Source organism: Dendrobates tinctorius, unplaced genomic scaffold (assembly GCF_039654945.1).
Source record: "Dendrobates tinctorius isolate UK_male_01 unplaced genomic scaffold, ASM3965494v1 ptg000063l, whole genome shotgun sequence".
In the NCBI taxonomy this organism is placed as follows: Eukaryota; Metazoa; Chordata; class Amphibia; order Anura; family Dendrobatidae; genus Dendrobates; species Dendrobates tinctorius.
Window position 1 is genome coordinate 1,735,049 of NW_027361731.1, and position 19,859 is coordinate 1,754,907.

Consider the following 19,859-nt stretch of genomic DNA (forward strand, 5'->3'; position numbering starts at 1 on the left):
AGAGGCCGTCTGTTGTCAGCGGTGACGGCGTGCAGAGGCTTCGTCAGCCAATCTTATGGATTTAGAGTTAGGGGATTCGTGTGTGAGGCGACGGCGTTTATAAGCCTTAATCTTCTCAAGGCGATGGTGTTTTTCCTCAGGAGTCTCATTAGCACGGCGTTGTTTTTGTCGTAGTGCTAAAGCTGCTTTCCTTTCACTGGCATTGGCATACTTTTTGTTATGACTCATGTTGGCACAGGTAAAGGAGTCTATTTGGCAGTTATCTGGCAGTGAAGAAGGCGTCCTGGAGTATTGTAGAGTAAACAGATACTAATTGACCCTGTAATTGCCCAGCAGTAGTTATGAAGTGGTAGTGGCAAATTGGCCCTGTAGTTAGACACCGGCAGAGGAGCAAGGCAGCAGTAGTTATGGCGGTAGAGGCAAATTGGCCCTGTAATTAGACACCGGCAGAGGAGCAAGGCAGCAGTAGTTATGGCGGTAGAGGCAAATTGGCCCTGTAATTAGACACCGGCAGAGGAGCAAGGCAGCAGTAGTTATGGCGGTAGAGGCAAATTGGCCCTGTAATTAGACACAGGCAGTGAACAGTCAGAGGAGCAAGGCAGCAGTACTTATGGCGGTAGAGGCAAATTGGCCCTGTAATTAGACACCGGCAGAGTAGCAAGGCAGCAGTAGTTATGGCGGTATTGGCAAATTGGCCCTGTAAATTAGACACCAGCAGAGGAGCAATGCAGCAGTAGTTATGGCGGTAGAGGCAAATTGATCCTGTAATTAGACACCGGCAGAGGAGCAAGGCTGCAGTAGTTATGGCGGTAGAGGCAAATTGGCCCTGTAAATTAGACACCGGCAGAGGAGCAAGGCAGCAGTAGTTATGGCGGTAGAGGCAAATTGGCCCTGTAATTAGACACCGGCAGAGGAGCAAGGCAGCAGTAGTTATGGCAGTAGAGACAAATTAGCCCTGTAATTAGACACCGGCAGAGGAGCAAGGCAGCAGTAGTTATGGCGGTATAGGCAAATTGGCCCTGTAATTAGACACCGGCAGAGGAGCAATGCAGCAGTAGTTATGGCGGTAGAGGCAAATTAGCCCTGTAATTAGACACCGGCAGAGGAGCAAGGCAGCAGTAGTTATGGCGGTAGAGGCAAATTAGCCCTGTAATTAGACACCGGCAGAGGAGCAAGGCAGCAGTAGTTATGGCGGTAGAGGCAAATTAGCCCTGTAATTAGACACCGGCAGAGGAGCAAGGCAGCAGTAGTTATGGCGGTAGAGGCAAATTGGCCCTGTAATTAGACACCGGCAGTAAACAGGCAGATGACCAAAGCAGCAGTAGTTATGGCGATAGAGGCAAATTGGCCCTGTAATTAGACACTGGCAGAGGACAAAGGCAGCAGTAGTTATGGCAGTATAGTCAAATTGGCCCTGTAATTAGACACCGGCAGAGGACAAAGGCAGTAGTTATGGCGGTATAGGCAAATTGGTCCTGTAATTAGACACCGGCAGAGGAGCAAGGCAGCAGTAGTTATGGCGGTACAGGCAAATTGGTCCAGTAATTAGACACCGGCAGTAAACAGGCATAGGACCAAGGCAGCAGTAGTTATGGTGGTACAGGCAATGCCAAGCGTCCGCACAGCAAGTCGGCGTGAGGTAAATGACGCAATTTCACGAATGCAAGATGGCGTCGGCGGACGTCGTTAACACCTCTTGCCATGTTAACCCTCAACACACCACACCGCCTCAACACACACTCCTCTCACCTTTCACCTCCACTCATGTCCACTCACTCTTTCACTCCACATACGTTCCTTTCTCTCCTCTCACTCCGTTTCTCATACTCACACCGTCATCGTCGCTGCCCCAACATCTTCCTCCGCCGCCGCGATCCAGGATCCAGACGTTCTCCAGGCCGCCGACATGTTCTTGCGGGACGCCATCTTGGATTTCGTGAAATCCCGCGATATTCAAGATAGCGTCGCCGCAACAACATGTCGCTGGCGTGGACGACATCGGGATCCAAAAAGATGGCGTCGGCGAAATCTCGCGAGATTACGCCGACGCCATTTTGGATCCCGATGTCGCCCACGCCAGCGACATATTCTTGTGGGACGCCATCTTGGATGTCGTGAAGTCCCGCGATATTCAAGATGGCGTCGCCGCAACAACATGTCGCTGGCATGGGCGACATCGGGATCCAAAATGGCGTCGGCGTAATCTCGCGAGATTTCGCCGATGCCATCTTTTTGGATCCCGATGTCGTCAACACCAGCGACATATTGTTGCGGTGACGCCATCTTGAATCTCGCGGGATTTCACGACATCCAAGATGGCGTCCCGCAAGAACATGTCGGCGGCCTGGAGAACGTCTGGATCCTGGATCGCGGCGGCGGAGGAAGATGTCGGGGCAGCGACGATGACGGTGTGAGTATGAGAAACGGAGTGAGAGAAAGGAACGTATGTGGAGTGAAAGAGTGAGTGGACATGAGTGGAGGTGAAAGGTGAGAGGAGTGTGTGTTGAGGCGGTGTGGTGTGTTGAGGGTTAATATGTGCGTGTGTGTGTGGTGACGTCACCGGTTACAACTGGACGGAAGTTGTTACAACCGGAAGCTGGTTAGGGCATTTATTATTATAGATGTGCCCCATAGTCCTCCATATAGTATAATACCCTTCCCAAATTCCTCCATATAGTATACTACACTTCCCATAGTCCTCCATGTAGTATAATACACTCCCTATAGTCCTAAATATAGTATAATATACACACTATAGTCCTCTATATAGTAAAATACACTCCCCATAGTCCTCCATATAGTATAATACACTCTGTTATGAATGAGTCACCGAGGAGGAAAAAACAAAAAGCAAGCTGAGCCCAGAAAACCGGAGAGGTTGGTAACTAGCGGATTGCAGACCCCTGATCCTATCCACAACAACTAGCAGTAGCCGTGGAGCGTGCCTACGGTGATCCTAGATGCCTCGTCACGGCCGGAGAACTAAATAAGCCTAAAGAAAGAAAGGGAAAATCTAAACTGCCCCAGAGGAGACCCCAAAGCAATAGACAGCCCCCAACATGTATTGTCGGTGAAACAAGATAAAAACACAGACACAGGTAGAAAGATAGGCTGAGCAAACGATGGGGCCCTCGTTAACTAGAAAGGACAGGAAAGAAAAGCTGCTGTCTGCAATCACGCAAAAAACCATGCCAAAAAGAATGTCCAATACGTCTGATAGAAAAAGGCCCTGAAGTCGCTAGACTTCAAATCACTATATCAGCACTCAGGTATATTCTGAAGACAGAGCAAAAGAGATCAACTGATCAGAGACAAAATGGGGATTCAGCCCAGTCCCAGCCAGGGCTGGCTGAACACAAAAACTAAGTAAACCAGACAAAACTCATATGAACAATAGCAGAGAAAACTTAGCTTTAGGAAGGCAGGAACCAAACTGGAAACCAGGAGCCAGAGTCAGGAAAAATCACCAGAAAGAAACTAGGGAGTCGGCTGCCTTAAATCCAATCAGAAACTCCTGATGTCCAATCGCAGTCCTCCTCCTCAGGTGGCTGGTCTCTGCCATTTAGATCAGCTTCATTACCTCCCTTCACCAACAGAGGGAGTCCAGATAGAGAACTCACTACTCCTCTGTCAGCACAGCCAGCTCCATAACCCTCACCAGAAGCCAGAGGCAAACCCGAAAATGAGCTCACAACAACACTCCTCATGGTCCTCCATATATTAAAATACACTCAGTCCTCCATATAGTATAATACACTACACAGTCTTCCATAAAGTATAATACATTATTCAGTCCTCCATATATTAAAATACACTCCTCATAGTCCTCCATATATTAAAATACACACCTCCATATTGTATAATACACTCATCAGTCTTCCATGTAGTATAATGCACCCCTCTGTCCTCCATATAGTAGAATACACTCCTCAGTCCTCCATATAGTATAATACACTCCTCATAGTCTTCCATATATTAAAATACAGTGCTCGGTCCTCCATATAGCATAATACACTCCTCATAGTGTCCTATATAGTACAATGCACTGCCATAGGCATCCATGTAGTACAATTCACTTCCCATAGTATAATGCACCCCATAGTTCTTCGTATAGTATAATGTATTCCCCATAGTCCTCGATACAGTATAATTCATCCCACATATAGTATAATGCAGCCATTCCACAGAATATAATGTAGCCCCCTGAGTATAATGCAGCCCCACCATACAATATAAAGTAACCCCCATAGAATATAATGCAGTCCCCCTCATATAGTATAATGCAGCCCCTCCATAGAATATATGGTAGCCCCCTCATAGAGAATAATGCAGCCCCCCATAGAATATAATGCAGCCTCCCATAGAATATAATGTGACCCCTCCATAGAATTCAATATACCCCTCCTCATATAGTATAATGCAGCCTCCATAGAATATAATATAGCCCCCTCATAGAGTATAATGAGGACCCCCATAGAATGCAATGTAGCCCCCTCATAGAGTATGATGCAATCACCCCTCATAGAATATAATAAATTTAATGTAGCCCCCATAGAATATAATGTAGCCCTCATAGAATATAATACAGCCCAGCTCCCCATAGAACATAATGTACTCCCATATAATATAATACAGCCCACCTCCCCATAGAATATAATGTACCCCCCATAGAATGTAATACAGCCCACCTCCCCATAGAATATAATGTAAACCCATAGAATATAACACAGCCCACCTCCTGATAGAATATAATGTACCCCCCACAGAATATAACACAGCCCACCTCCCCATGGAATATAATGTACCCCCATAGAATATAACACAGCCCACCTCCCCATAGAATATAATGTACCCCCATAGAATATAACACAGCCCATCTCCCCATAGAATATAATGTACCCCCTTAGAATATAATACAACCCACAACCCCATAGAATAATGTACCCCCATAGAATATAATACAGACCACCTCCCCATAGAATATAATGTACCCCCATAGAATATATCACAGCCCATGTCCCCATAGAATATAATGTACCCCCATAGAATATAACACAGCCCACCACCCCATAGAGTATAATGTACTACCCATAAAATATAACACAGCCCACCTCCCCATAGAATATAATGTACCCCCATAGAATATATCACAGCCCACGTCCCCATAGAATATAATATACCCCCATAAAATATAACACAGCCCACCACCCCATAGAGTATAATGTACTACCCATAAAATATAATACAGACCACCTCCCCATAGAATATAATGTACCCCCATAGAATATATCACAGCCCATGTCCCCATAGAATATAATGTACCCCCATAGAATATAACACAGCCCACCACCCCATAGAGTATAATGTACCACCCATAAAATATAACACAGCCCACCTCCCCATAGAATATAATGTATCCCCATAGAATATATCACAGCCCACGTCCCCATAGAATATAATATACCCCCATAAAATATAACACAGCCCACCACCCCATAGAGTATAATGTACCACCCATAAAATATAACACAGCCCACCTCCCCATAGAATATAATGTACCCCCATAGAATATATCACAGCCCACGTCCCCATAGAATATAATATACCCCCATAAAATATAACACAGCCCACCACCCCATAGAGTATAATGTACCACCCATAAAATATAACACAGCCCACCTCCCCATAGAATATAATGTATCCCCTATAAAATATAACACAGCCCACCTCCCCATAGAATATAATGTATCCCCTATAAAATATAACACAGCCCACCTCCCCATAGAATATAATGTATCCCCTATAAAATATAACACAGCCCACCTCCCCATAGAATATAATGTACCCCCATAGAATATAACACAGCCCACCTCCCCATGGAATATAATGTGTCCCCCCAACAATGTCCCCACAGTCTAGTACTCTCTGATATATTTAAAAAAAAGACCACAATCCTCACTTCTCATGCCCTGCGCTGCTTCAGGCTCGGCTCCGGTCTCAGCAGCTGCAGTCTGCCCGGCACACAGCAGGTACGTGATGAAGTAACGTCATCGCGCACCCACAGTGTCAGAGGCAGAGGGGAATGATGGGAGAGGGAGCATCAGCTGATGCTCCCTCCTCCATCGTTGCTTTGAACTGTACCAGCATCATAGACGCCTGTATAGTTGAATGCATCGGCGCTGGTGGGGGGAGTTGGCGGTGGCGGCAGGCAACTGGCTGGTGACCCCTGGGGGAGTGGGGGCTCTATGCAGCTGCCTAGTCTACCTGCCGCTATCGCAGGCCCTGGTCCATAGCACAATCATATGCCGCCATATAGTAGCTGTCCGGTAACGGGTGATAATTCCCTCATGTGTGGGGTCTATTTGTCTCCAGAGAAATCACACGTTACATTCCACACACAACACTGTGTAGAAAAGGCGGCGCGGGGTAATTGTGCCAGTAGTGAGGGGGAATAATGGCGGGAAGGTCACTGACTGAGGAGAAGTCTCCATGTCTGCACTCCGGAGATCATGTGACCCCCTGACTCCTCCCCTCCTGTGACCTCATCACAGGTCCTGTGCGCACAGAGCAGCCATATAGGTGGAGTGCGGCTCTCAGGTGGAGGTCGGTGCTGGAGATTGTTCTAATTATTATTATTATTATTTATTTATAAAGCACCATTGATTCCGTGGTGCTGTACCTGAGAAGGGGTTACATACAAATTACAGATATCACTTACAGTAAACAAACTAACAATCACAGACTGATATAGAGGAGAGAGAGGACCCTGCCCTTTTGGGCTTACATTCTACAGGATGGTGGGGAAGGAGACAGTAGGTTGGTGGGTTGCAGCAGTTCCGGTGTTGGTGAGGAGGTAGCGGGGTCATTGCAGGCTGTTGCCTTTCCTGAAGAGGTGGGTTTTCAGGTTCCGTCTGAAGGATCTGAGTGTGGTTGATCGTCGGACTTGTTGGGGCAAAGAATTCCAGAGGATGGGGGATATTCAGGAGAAGTCTTGGAAATGGTTGGGCGAGGAGCGAATAAGTGTGGAGGAGAGAAGGAGGTCTTGGGAGGACCGGAGATTACGTGAAGGAAGATATCAGAAGATTAGTTCAGAGATATATTGAGGAGACAGGTTAAAGATGGCCTTGTAGGTCAGTATTAGTAATTTGAACTGGATACGCTGAGGGAATGGGAGCCAGTGAAGAGATTTGCAGAGGAGAGAAGCGGAGAAGTAGCGAGGAGAGATGAATTAGTCAGGCAGCAGAGTTAAGGATGGATTGGAGAGGTGCAAGGGTGTTAGCAGGGAGGCCACAGAAAAAGGATGTCGCAATAGTCGAGACGGGAGATAATGAGGGCATGAACAAGCATTTTAGTAGATTGAGGGCTGAGGAAGGGATGGATTCTGGAAATATTTTTGAGCTGGAGGTGACAGGAGGTGGAGAGAGCTTGGATGTGTGGTTTGAAAAACAGGGCAGAGTCAAGGGTTACTCCGAGGTAGCAGACCTCTGGTACGAGAGAAAGCGTGATGTCATCAATTGTTATTGATAGGTTGCGTAAGGAAGATCTGTGAGATGGGGGGAAAGATGATCAGTTCAGATTCGTCCACATTGAGTTTGAGGAAGCGGAAGAAGAAGGATATAGCTGGTAGACACTCCGGGATTCTGGAGAGCGGAGAGGTTACGTCTGGGCCAGAGAGGTAGATCTGAGTATCATCAGCATAAAGGTGGTACTGGAATCCGTGGGACTTTATGAGTTGCCCCAGGCCAAGTATATAAATTGAGAAGAGTAGGGATCCTAGAACAGAGCCTTGGGGGACTCAAACAGAGAGAGGGTGGGATGAGGAGGTAGTGTGGAAGTGGGAGATGCTGAATGTGCGGTTGGAGAGGTATGAGATCCAGGATAGGGTGAGGTCTTTGATTCCAAAGGAGGAGAGGATCTGTAGTAGAAGGCAGTGGTCAACTGTGTCGAAAGCAGAGGACAGGTCTAGGAGAAGTATAGAGTATTGTCTGTTATCTTTGGCTGTAAGTAGGTCGTTAGTAATTCTGGTCAGGGCACTCTCAGTGGAATGATGGGGACAGAAACCAGATTATACATTGGCAAAGAGCAAGTTAGATGAGAGGTGGGAGGAAAGTTCAGCATGGATGTGCTGTTCCAGGAGTTTGGAAGCAAATGGGCGCAGCGATATTGGGAGATAGCTGGACATAGCGGTTGGGTCGACGGTTGGCTTTTTAAGGTTAGGCGTGATTGTGGCATGTTTGAAAGCAGAAGGGAAGGTACCAGAAGTTAGTGATAGGTTGTTGAAGAGGTGGGTTAGGGTTGGGATAAGAATGGTGGTGATGTTAGGGAGGAGGCGGGATGTAATAGGGTCAAGTGCACAAGTGGTGAGGTGTGATTTGGAGAGATGAGCAAGCTTTCCTTCAGTGATGTTAGATAGGGAGGTTATGGGGTTTGGGCATTGGTCTGGTATGCAAAGGGGTTGTGGTGGTTGAACAATAAAGACTTGCCGTGTTTGGCCTATCTTGTTTTTGAAGTGTGTGGCAAAGTCCTCGGCAGAGATTTGGGAAGTCGGAGGGGGCATTGGTGGGCGGAGGAGAGAGTTAAAAGTATTATCAACTATTTGGGGCTACAGGAAGAGGTATATTAGGATGTTTGCCGAACACCACGAAAAAGGGCGACTTGGTTGAGGATTCGCCGGCATGATTGTTGTAGGCGAACTCCGCCCAAGGAAGCAGATCAACCCAGTCATTCTGATGGGCGTTGGAGAAATGCCGAAGGTATGTAGTCAACGTCTGGTTGGTTCGCTCTACTTGCACATTGGTCTGCAGATGATAGGCAGATGAAAAATCCAGGGATATATCTAGAAGTTTACAAAGCGCTTTTCAAAACTTAGCAGTAAACTGGACTCCACGATCAGACACAATCCGTCGAGGTAGGCCGTGAAGCCTGAAAATCTGATGGACGAAAATCTTGGCTAATTCGGGTGCAGAAGGGAGACCGCTCAAAGGAATGAAATGTGCCATTTTGGAAAAGCGGTCCACAACCACTGGAATCACCGTACAGCCTGAAGAGCGGGGCAGATCAGTGATAAAGTCCATGGCAATATTCTCCCAAGGTGACGTAAGCGCCGGCAAAGGAAGCAGTAGACCAAACGGAGACCGACGTGGTGTCTTATTCCTAGCTCAGGAGGAACAGGAGGCAACGAAGTCCGTCACATCTTGGCGGAGAGTTGGCCACCAATAATACCAAGATATGAGAGCAAGGGTCTTCCCAATTCCAGCATGACCAGGCAATCGGGAGGAATGCCCCCACAGCAGAACTCTGCTTTTGGCATTCTCCGGCATGGGAGTCTTGCCTGGAGGTGGAGAAAGCAGAGTCAACGGTGCCACAGTGATAATCTCAATCAATCAATCAATCAATCAAATTTATTATCGCCAAGTACATATTACATATATACAAGGAATTCTTTGTGGCAAAGAGGCAACATAAAATATAACAACAGATACAAAAGTAACATCTAACAAGACAGATACAGTATATAGTCTACACATGACGATTTAATTGTTGAACAGAGAGTGGATAGAAGCTGTTCATATGGCGGTTGGTGCTGCATTTGGGGACTCTGAAGCGACGTCCTGAAGGGAGTAGTTGGAATGAGGAGTGTCCCGGGTGAGAGGGATCGGATGAAATTTTCAATGCGTGGGATCGAATACTCTTATCATAAAGATCCTGGATTTTAGGCAGGGGGGAGCCTATAATTCTCTCTGCTGTTCTGAAAGTCCTTTGTAAGCGGAGTTTGTCATGCGCAGTGGCTCCCCCATACCAGACTATCAGAGAGGAACAAATCACAGATCTGATGACAGCATTAAAGAATAAGATCAGCAGATTCTTAGACAAACCATATCTTTTCAGCTGACGCAGGAAGAACATCCTCTGTTGTGCTTTTCTTATAACAGCATCCACGTTTTTCCCCCATTTAAGATCATGAGAGATGATAACACCAAGGAATTTGGTCTCTGTGACCCTAAGAACCACTTCGTCATGGATGTAGATTGGAAGTATCTCATGTTGATCTTTCCTAAAATCCACAACCATCTCAGCAGTTTTTTTAGTGTTGAGTACAAGATTATTGGCTTTACACCAGTCACATATTCTTTCCACCTCACTCTGATACAAGTCTTCAGCATTTCCCCTGATGAGACCAATCAGTGTCATATCATCGACAAATTTCAAGATTTTTACTGAGTCTGCTGAAGAGATGCAATCATTCGTATAGAGAGAAAACAGTAACGGGGACAAAACACACCCCTGAGGTGCCCCGATGTTTGTGACCAAGGTGTCCGAAGTGAATGGTCCAACTTTTACACTCTGTATCCTGGCTGTCAGGAAGTTATAAATCCACAAGCATAAGTTGAGAGGGACTCCAAGAGCTACCATTTTCTTATGAAGTAAATTCGGATCAATGGTATTGAACGCTGAGCTAAAGTCCATGAAAAGAATCCGGACATATGAGTGCCGTTCTTTGTGGGCTCGATGATGTTGGAAGGTTCCTCCCTCTCCTCAGTCGGTTGAAAGACTCTGGATAGGGCATTGGCTTTGGTGTTTCTGTCCCCTGGGCGAAAGTGAAGCTCAAAATCAAAGCGAGTGAAAAACAAGTACCATCTGGCCTGTCGAGGATTAAGTCTCTGGGCGGACTGAAGGTAGGCCAGGTTCTTGTGGTCCGAGTAAATAACAAACTGGTGGACAGCTCCCTCCAGAAGGTGATGACACTCCTCCAATGCCAATTTGATGGCCAAGAGCTCGCGGTCGCCAATCGAGTAATTGCACTCGGATGAGGAGAAAGCTTTGGAGAAGAATTCACAGGGGCTTAGGCGACCCGAAGCGGTCTTCTGGGATAAGACTGCCCCAGCTCCTGTCGAGGAAGCGTCCACCTCCAACACGAAAGGTTTGCTGCTCTCAGGACGGGACAACACAGGAGCCGTGGAAAAAGCCCGTTTTAGCGACTGGAAGGCCTCCTCGGCCTCTGGCGTCCAGGAGTTTGAAGAGGTCTCCTTACGGGTAAGGGCGGAGATTGGCTTGGAGAGTGAGGAAAAGTGCGGAATAAACTGCCTGTAGTAGTTGGCGAACCCGAGGAAACGTTGGATGGCAGACCGGCATCAGAGACAATGTAGCCCAGAAATGGTAGTGAGGTTTGCTCGAACAGGCATTTCTCCATCTTGGCATACAAACGATTCTCCCGAAAACGCTGAAGAACCATGCGGACAGTTCTCCTATGGGATGGAAGATCGGAGGAGAAGACAAGGATGTCATCCAAGTATACTACCACACAGGAGTACAGGAGATCCCGAAAGATCTCATTGACGAACTCCTGGAACACAGCCGGAGTGTTGCACAGACCGAATGGCATCACCAGGTACTCATAGTGACCGTCACGGGTGTTAAAGGCGGTCTTCCATTCATCGCCGGCACTGATGCGGATGAGGTTGTACGCCCCTCTGAGGTCCAATTTGGAGAAGATCCGTGCCCCTCTGAGACGGTCAAACAACTCCGGGATGAGTGGGAGTGGGTACCGGTTCTTGATAGTGATGTTGTTTAAACCTCTATAGTCGATGCATGGGCGCAGCGAACCGTCCTTCTTTTTAACGAAGAAGAAACCGGCTCCTGCAGGGGAGGAAGACTTCCGAATAAATCCCTTGGCGAGGTTCTCTTTGACATACTCAGACATGGCTGCAGTTTCTGCGGGAGACAGTTGATAAATCCTACCCCTAGGAGGAATGGAACCAGGGATTAACTCGATTGGACAATCGAAGGACCGGTGTGGTGGAAGGCCCTCCGCATCCTTCTTGTCAAAGTCATCTGCATAGGACCAATAGGCTGATGGAAGCCCCGAGAGCTCCCGAGGTGGACATGCGGGAACGGCCGGACGAATAGGATTCAGACAGCAACCTTGACACGGGTCAATCGCAAAACTTCCCCGGACGACCAGTTGAGTACCGGCTGATGAGTACGTAGCCACGGAAGACAAAGTAGAATGTCATGAGAAAGATCGGGCAACACGTAGAAGGCCACTCTCTCTCGGTGGAGGGCGCGATTTGCAAAACAACCTCCTCCGTGACCGTGGTAATGGGTTCTCGTAGCGGTCTGCCGTCAATGGAAGCAATCACACGAGGGTTCCTCAAAGTAGCCACGGGAATCCGATACTTGTCCACTACTTCACGCCAGATGAAGTTGCCTGCTGAGCCCGAATCCACGTAGGCCACCTTGGACCCACGTCTCTCTCCTGAAAGTAAAAGAACAGATAATGTGAGAGCTTGAGAGGAATCAGTATCACCTAGGAAGGCTTCTCTTACCTGGCCTAGGTGGAAGAGTTTCCCGATCTCTCAGGACAAGTGCGGATGAAGTGGGATGTTCCTCCACAATAAAGACAGAGACCCTGCTCCCGTCTTTCTTTCTGACGTCTCTCTGCCATCCGGACCCGGTCTACCTGCATGGGCTCGGGAGGCGAAGTGTGAATAGAACCAGCCGCTCGTGGACTAAAGGACCGATTAACGGTCGGACTGGCCTGATGGGTCTCCTGTCCCTCGCTGATTCCCGGGCACGCTCCTGGAACCGGAGATCTATTCGAGTGGCCAGGGAGATGAGGTCCTCGAGAGTGGTGGGAGTATCCCGACCCACCAATTCATCCTTTATCCTGCCCGACAATCCACGCCAAAAGGCTCCGACCAATGCAGCATTATTCCAACCTAATTCGGAAGACATGGTGCGGAGCCGGATGGCATATTGACCAACTGTTAGGGTGCCCTGGTGATGGTTGAAAAGCGACTCAGTAAGAGAGGCTACCCGTCCTGGCTCATCAAACACCTTACGAAAGGTGTCCAGAAAAACCAGAATATTAGAGACCATGGGATCATCCCTCTCCCAGAGAGGGTTTAGCCAGGATAAGGCCTCCTCCTCCAGATGGGACATGATAAAGGCCACCTTGGCCCTATCGGAGGGGTACTGGTGAGGCTGAAGCTCGAAATGGAGACTACATTGGTTTAAGAACCCTCTACACTGTTTGGGGTCTCCACTGTACCGGGGTGGTTTGGCAAGGCGAGGAGAGGGAAACAAAGCGAGACCGGGGATGGCGGCCGAGGCTGCAGCGGCGGACTGGAGGTCACCCAAACGGTTGTCTACCGAGGCCATATAAGACAGGATATGGGACTGAGCGTCACGCTGCTGGCCCAGTTCCTGCTGGAGACTGGCCAGTTGAGCAGCATTCCCCGGATCGGCAGCCTGAAGGGCAGACAAGCGGGACTCCATGGACTTCATTACCGACATGATGCGCCCCTGGTTCTCTCGTAAAAAGAGCAACTCTTTTTGACCAGGAGCTGAAATATGGCCTGATCGTACTGTTAGCTCCTCGCTAGACAAGGCAGGATTCCCGGAGTGGACCCTCTGGACCGTGGCACCGAGAGACCCCGGACGAGCAACCAGGTGGAACCGACCCCTATACAGGGACCGTTAGGAGCAGGTCCAGGGGTTCGAATGCCACGGTGGCCAGTACCAAGAGGGGCGGCTCGGAATGGAGTGCCGAGATGAACACAGGAGAGCGGGAATGAAGTGGGACTGCCTAAGTAGACATGAGTAGGGAGGACTGGAATAAGACAGCAGGTGGCACCACGGTTAGGCATGACTGGAGTCAGACAGCAGGTACGGACATAGGCAGGACTGGAGTCAGACAGCAGGTACGGACACAGGTAGGCAGGACTGGAGTCAGACAGCGGGCTCGGACACGGAAGGCAGGACTGGAGTCAGACAGCGGGCACGGACACGGAAGGCAGGACTGGAGTCAGACAGTGGGCACGGACAAGGAAGGCAGGACTGGAGTCAGACAGCAGGTCTGCAAGGAAGCACAAAGTAATCAGTGGGTGGCAGCCTAACGCACGGCGACCACAGGACCTAGAATGCTGTAGAACAACAATGATCAGGCGCCTCCGCTATGGGAGGGCGGCCTGATATAGACGCAGCTGTGCCCCCATTGGTCAGGCGGTGCTACCGGGTCAGGGCACCGCCGGAGATAAGATCAGGAACAGTGAGCCGGCCGCGGCCTACGGCGCATGCGCAGGGCCTGTAATGACGTCACCGGCCGCGGGCTGGTCAGAGGAGGACGCCGAGGCCGGGGCTGGAGGGAGCGAGGCTGCAGCGCGAGGTAAGTACGAGTGCGCGCGACGGAGGGCCCGGTGAGGTGCGCGGCAGGAGGCCTGGGGACCATGACAGGAGGCATGGGGACCGTGATATCCACACTCCCATGACGGTGATACCGTTGAATGGAATAGTGAATCGGAGTCGAAAGCTCCTGATCCACATTCAGCCTTTGCTTCTGAGTCTGAGACTCCGTGCACTGCAGACACAGTGTCGTCACTATATCACACCTGTAGTATGGAGCCTCAGTACGCATACTACACAGACCAGAGCAGAGCACCTCAGGAATCAGGTTGGGTGAGTAGTGTTTTTTTCAAATATCAGGAATTGTGGAGGCATCTTATTAAGATTAGAGCTGTTGGGACTCTCTTACTGAATGTGTGGCTGGTAGGGGCCATTATATTGGGGCTGTGGTGGACTGTAAATGCCTCCATACTGAGTGGGGGTTCTTATTTTGTGTAGCAGGTTGTGGGGGCCATCATACTGTGTGGGAGACCACCTCATACTGAGCTACATGGGCACACAGGAAAGCAATTTCTTTGTGATGAGTCAGATAGAAAGTGAGAAATACAGACCTTTGATCTATCTAATTGCAGTGCTGAATTGATAAGGTGTTGTGTGTCAGGAGGGAGATATCATATAGTACATTATGAAGGAATGCAAAGATATAATGGCTGTGAGAATTCGGATACCAGACAGGGAGCATAGCGGAGACAAATAGCAGGAAGAGGTCATTAGCTCAGGTTTGCTGGACTATTGTGGCTTATAACAAAAGTTATGTACCGCCACATGTAACCAGAAAGTTCCTGACTCTGCATTATGCAGAAGAAGCATTTTATAGAGTAATGTACCTCCTATCTAATACATATACTTCTCATCAAGTTCTTGTTAAGTAAAGGAAAGTCTATTTCTCCTCTTCCTACAACCACAAGTGTTTTTACTGACTCCTATGGGGCATGAAGAGGTTCTGATGGTGCTGCCGTGGCCAGCGATCTGGAGCACCCTGCAACTCACCTATTTAATGCCGGGCAGGCGAGGTCTGCGGTCTGCTCTCCTCCTCTGTGGGCTGCTCCCGTCTCCAGATTTCCGTGTGACTCAGAACCTTTCCCGCCCATCCTGCACTCACTTTGGAGGTAAAGCAGGCGGTGATGTGCGGCCGGGTCATCCTGCAGCTCCCTGGTGTCCTCCTCCCTCTGTGCTGCTGATTCCGGGAGTTCGCACACATCGGAAATGACGTCAGGCCGAACTTCCGGTGTTCCTCCTGTGCGGTCCATGCTGGAAGGCATGCACGGCTGGCAGATGCTGGTGCTCTCGAGGATCAAGCTCACATACTTGTAGCATTCTTTGAAGTTCCCTGCATTGGGCCTGGGTGGAGGAGCACAGAATCAGCTGGGACCTTGGTTTGTTTAAATCCTGGTGGAGGGAGCCTCCAGGTACGATGCATTGTCTATGTTCCCCTGTGATTGGTTACAGATTGACCACATGGACAGTGACAAACCCTCCCTGTCTGCGTCTGCAGAGCCCAGTATACACCTCCTGCTGTAAGTAGTGGGTGATGGTCCCTTGCTGTCCAGATGTTCATAGCCTACAGGTTACTTAGTAAACCTTCTCTCTCTTGTTAGTGAGAAAAGGTCCCTGCCCTTAAGAAGGATAAGGTGCCCATTGCAAGTATGGTATATGCACTTACAGGCTTCGCTCCGCATATAAGAAAAAGCTTTGCCAGCCCTGCACGGATGAGTTGTTACATACTGAACAGCCCTCTCTCCTGGATAGCATCAAGACCCTCATTAAACAAGATGTTCAATCCTCCATGGCTACCATTTCCCAGGCCCCAGGGCCACAACCCCTTCCTCCTAATAAAAAGGAAGATGGCACCTGTGGAATCCGACTTGGACTCGGGCGAAATCCATACCTCGGGTTCAAAGGACATTTGGGAGAATGAGGGTTCCACTTCCGCCCCCATGTCCGGAAATTAAAAAATATTCCTTTTCTTCCGAAGATATGGAAGAACTAATTAGTATGGTGAGAGGCACCATGGGAGTTGAGAAGGAGGATTTCCTGTACACGAACATGTGCAAAAAACTTATCGTGCACGAGTGGGGCTTCCCTGAAAAAGATCTTAGTGTCCCTTCGGAGTTAAAAAATCGCTTTCCCCTGGACAGAGCTAGTTCCCTATGGGAAATCCCCAAAATGGATGTGCAGGTGTCTAGGGTAGCCAAAAAGATGGCTCTTCCCTTTGCGGATTCTTCCCAGCTCAAAGATCCGATGGACCGGAAAATCGAGAGCTTGCTAAGGAAATCATGAGACACCTCCACCAATCTGCTTAAAACAAACGTGACCTCAATGTGCGTCGCTAGATCTCTATTCCTCTGGCTCTGCACCTTGGAAGATCACCTTACTCAGGGTACTTCCAGAGAGGAGATACTTGATTCTCTTCCCCTCCTCCATAAGGCAATGGGGTTTTTGGCTGATGCCTCTGCTGAGTCCAATCGGGTGGCGCCAAGGTCCACAGTCCTCTCCAATTCATCTAGGGGAGCACTGTGGCTGAAGTCATGAGGGGGAAACTTTACCTCCAAATCTAAACTCTGCACTATTCCCTTTCAGCGTCATTATGTGTTCGGCCCAGCCCTTGACGATATTCTAGAAAAAGCTACGAATAAAAATAAATCAATTCCCAAGCAGAAAAGTTCTAGGAAATGTTTTTTTTCATCCCCCCCATGACCAATCCTCCCAGAGGGAGTTCAAGGAGAAGGGCAAAACAGGGCGATTGGAGTTATCCCAAGGGTGACAAGGGCAAAAACATTCTTGTTCCCCACCACCAACAAACCCCATAAAAACAATGACTGCTCTCAGGTCAGGGGTTGACTCTCACATTTCCTCTCCCAGTGGCAATCCATCTCCACAAACCAATGGGTTCTCCATACCATACGGGACGGTCTGAGGTTAGAATTCGAAAGTCCTCCCCCTCATTGCCTGAGAATTACCTCTCTGCAGTCTCCACATCTCCAAGAATCCCTGCTATCAGATCTGCAGGGTCTACTTCAATCAGAGGTGATCTCTCGAGTGCCACAACAAGAGATAGGCAGAGGCCACTATTCTCACCTGTTTTTGATAATGAAACCCTCAAGGAAACACAGGGTTATCATAAATCTGAAACCCCTGAACCAGGTGATCAGATACAGGCGATTCAAAATGGAATCAAATAGGTCAGCAATCCCTCTAATTGGATTGAACTGGGTGATGGCTACAGTAGATCTGAAGGATGCATATTATCATGTGCTGATCCATCCAGACCACAGGAAGTTTCACGGGTTTGCAGTTTCCAACGGACACCCTGCTAGCCATTTCCAGTTCAATGTCCTGCCCTTCGTCATCTCATCAGCACCACGGATGTTTACCAAGATCATGGCAGAAGCAGTAATCTTCATCCGACGCCACGGAGTGTGCATTATCCCATATCTAGATGACTTCCTTATCGTCGCATCATCCATTTCTCGTCTGAACCTAGATGTGGTGAAAACCCTGGAATTCCTGAAATCCCTAGGCTGTATCCTAAATTTGGAAAAATTGGATCTTCATCCTTCCGCAAGGAAGAAATTCCTAGGAGTTCGTTTGGATTCAGAGAAGAGAACATCCTTCTTACCCAGGGATTGTCAGCTCGACCTCGTCCAGAAGATCTCCAGGTTCAGGGACCAGAGGTCCCCAACCTTAAGGGATTCGACGTCCATCCTAGGATCTCTGCGTGCATCCAGGCAGTCTCCTGGGCTCAAGCCCATACACGAGTCCTACAGTCCCATGTACTTCTATATGCAAGAGTGCATCAAAATACACTGACCAAGAGAATTCCACTTCCCGGTCATGTAAAATAGGCCCTGTCGTAGTGGCTAGACTACCGAAACCTTCAGGGGGAGGTCAGCTGGGATCAGCTTCCCCTGAAGATACTCCTTTCAGATGCCAGTCAAAGAGGCTGGGGTACAGTAGTAGAGGGATTCTACTTCCAAGGGTTGTGGTCCCCAGACATCAGCTGCTGCTCTTTAAATCTGAGAGAACTGAAAGCAGTGGAGGAGGCATTGAAAGCTGCATCAGTTTTTATCCGGGATCACCATGTGCGTGTCTTTTCAGACAACATGACCACAGTGGCCTACCTCTGACACCAAGGAGGCACGAAATATCCCAGTCTAAAAATTGATCACGGCAAGGATTTTCTCCTGGGCAGAAAGACATCTGTTGTCCATATCAACAATACATCTAAAGGGATCAGACAATCCCCAAGCAGATTTCCTCAGGAGAAAAGACGTCCATCCGGGAGAATGCTGCCTGGTCCAAGCAGTCTTCTTGTCCCTCACTTCAAGATGGGGGAGTCCAGACGTAGACCTGTTTGCGAATGGCTAAAATGCAAAGGTGAAGATGTTCTTTTCCCTCTGTTCCGCAAACGGAGCACGAGGAATAGATGCCTTCTCCCATCTGTGGACCTTCAGCCTGGCATACGCCTTGCCGCCAATACCGATGCTGGCGAGAACACTGCAGAAGATTCGAATGGATGGAGTCAAGATGATCCTAACTGCTCCCATGTGGCCAAGAAGAAGCTGTTACAGCACCTTGCTGAACATGGCTTAGGAAGGTCCTTTGCTTCTGCCCCAGAAGATCGACCTACCGTATTTTCCGCTTTGTAAGATGCACTTTTTTTCCCCCAAACTTGGGGGGAAAATGGGGGTGCGTCTTACAAAGAGGATATACATTACCGGGTGTAGGCCGCAGGGGTGTCCAGGTGTCTCCGGGTGTCCGTCGGCGCATCCCTCGAGATCTCAGTCCCGAGATCACCATCAGCGCATGCGCCGTCCCCGGCGGCGGCCGCCATATTGCCGGAGCCAGCCAATACAGAGGGAGCTGAGAGGGAGCCCCGGGGCTCTGGCCTGTCGCAAAATGACGGCAGAGCCCCGGGACGGGAACCGGAGACACCGCTGGGCACATGGAGACATGGCTGGGCACCCGGCGACACCCACAGCGCCGACGGACACCCGGAGACGCCCGGACACCCCTGCGGCCTACACCCGGTAAGTGTCGGCAGAGCCCCGGGCTGCTGCACAGACCCCCCTGGCAGCAGCACAAGCCCCCCTGATAGCAGCACAGACCCCTGGCAGCAGGACAAGCCCCCCTCATAGCAGCACAAGCCCCCACGGTAGCAGCACAGACCCCTGGCAGCAGCACAAGCCCCCCTGATAGCAGCACGAGCCCCCCTGATAGCATCACGATCCCCCCCGGCAGCGCGCTGCACATCGGAGCACCCTCTCATCCCTTCCTGCGGCCTGCAGTATCACCCCACTCCTGTCTCCTCCAGCAGCGACCCTGGGACCCCGCTTCACCGCAGCCACCACCCCCCGGTAAGCAATAAGATACCTGGATTATAAGAGGCACCACCATTTTATTGAAAAAAGTTTTTTCCTATTTTTCTCCTCAAAATTTGTGGTGCATCTTATAATCCGGAACGTCTTATAAAGCGAAAAATACGGTACTTCATCAGGGTCCCCTACTATATCCAGACCTAAGCAGATTGAACCTTGCGGCCTGGCTACTGAAGCCAAAATCTTAAAAGCTAAAGGGCTCTAGGATGGAGTAATCCAAACCCTCAAGAAGTGTAGAAAGCCAGTGACTAATGCCATCTATGGCAAAGTTTGGAAGAGATTGTCATCTTGGTGTTT

The 19,859-nt window shown here is 49.3% G+C and overlaps 2 protein-coding genes across 3 annotated transcripts in view; one reads left to right on the top strand and one right to left on the bottom strand.

The window, feature by feature from the left end:
* Nucleotides 1–19,859, bottom strand: part of LOC141094141 (uncharacterized) — a 392,749-nt gene that overhangs the window by 73,290 nt on the left and 299,600 nt on the right. The window lies entirely within an intron of this gene.
* Nucleotides 6,465–19,859, top strand: part of LOC141094166 (uncharacterized) — a 40,597-nt gene continuing 27,202 nt past the window's right edge. For both annotated transcript variants that reach the window (XM_073579920.1, XM_073579921.1), the window contains exon 1: nucleotides 6,465–6,603. The gene's annotated coding sequence lies outside the window, so the exon portion shown is untranslated. The remainder of the gene's footprint in view (nucleotides 6,604–19,859) is intronic.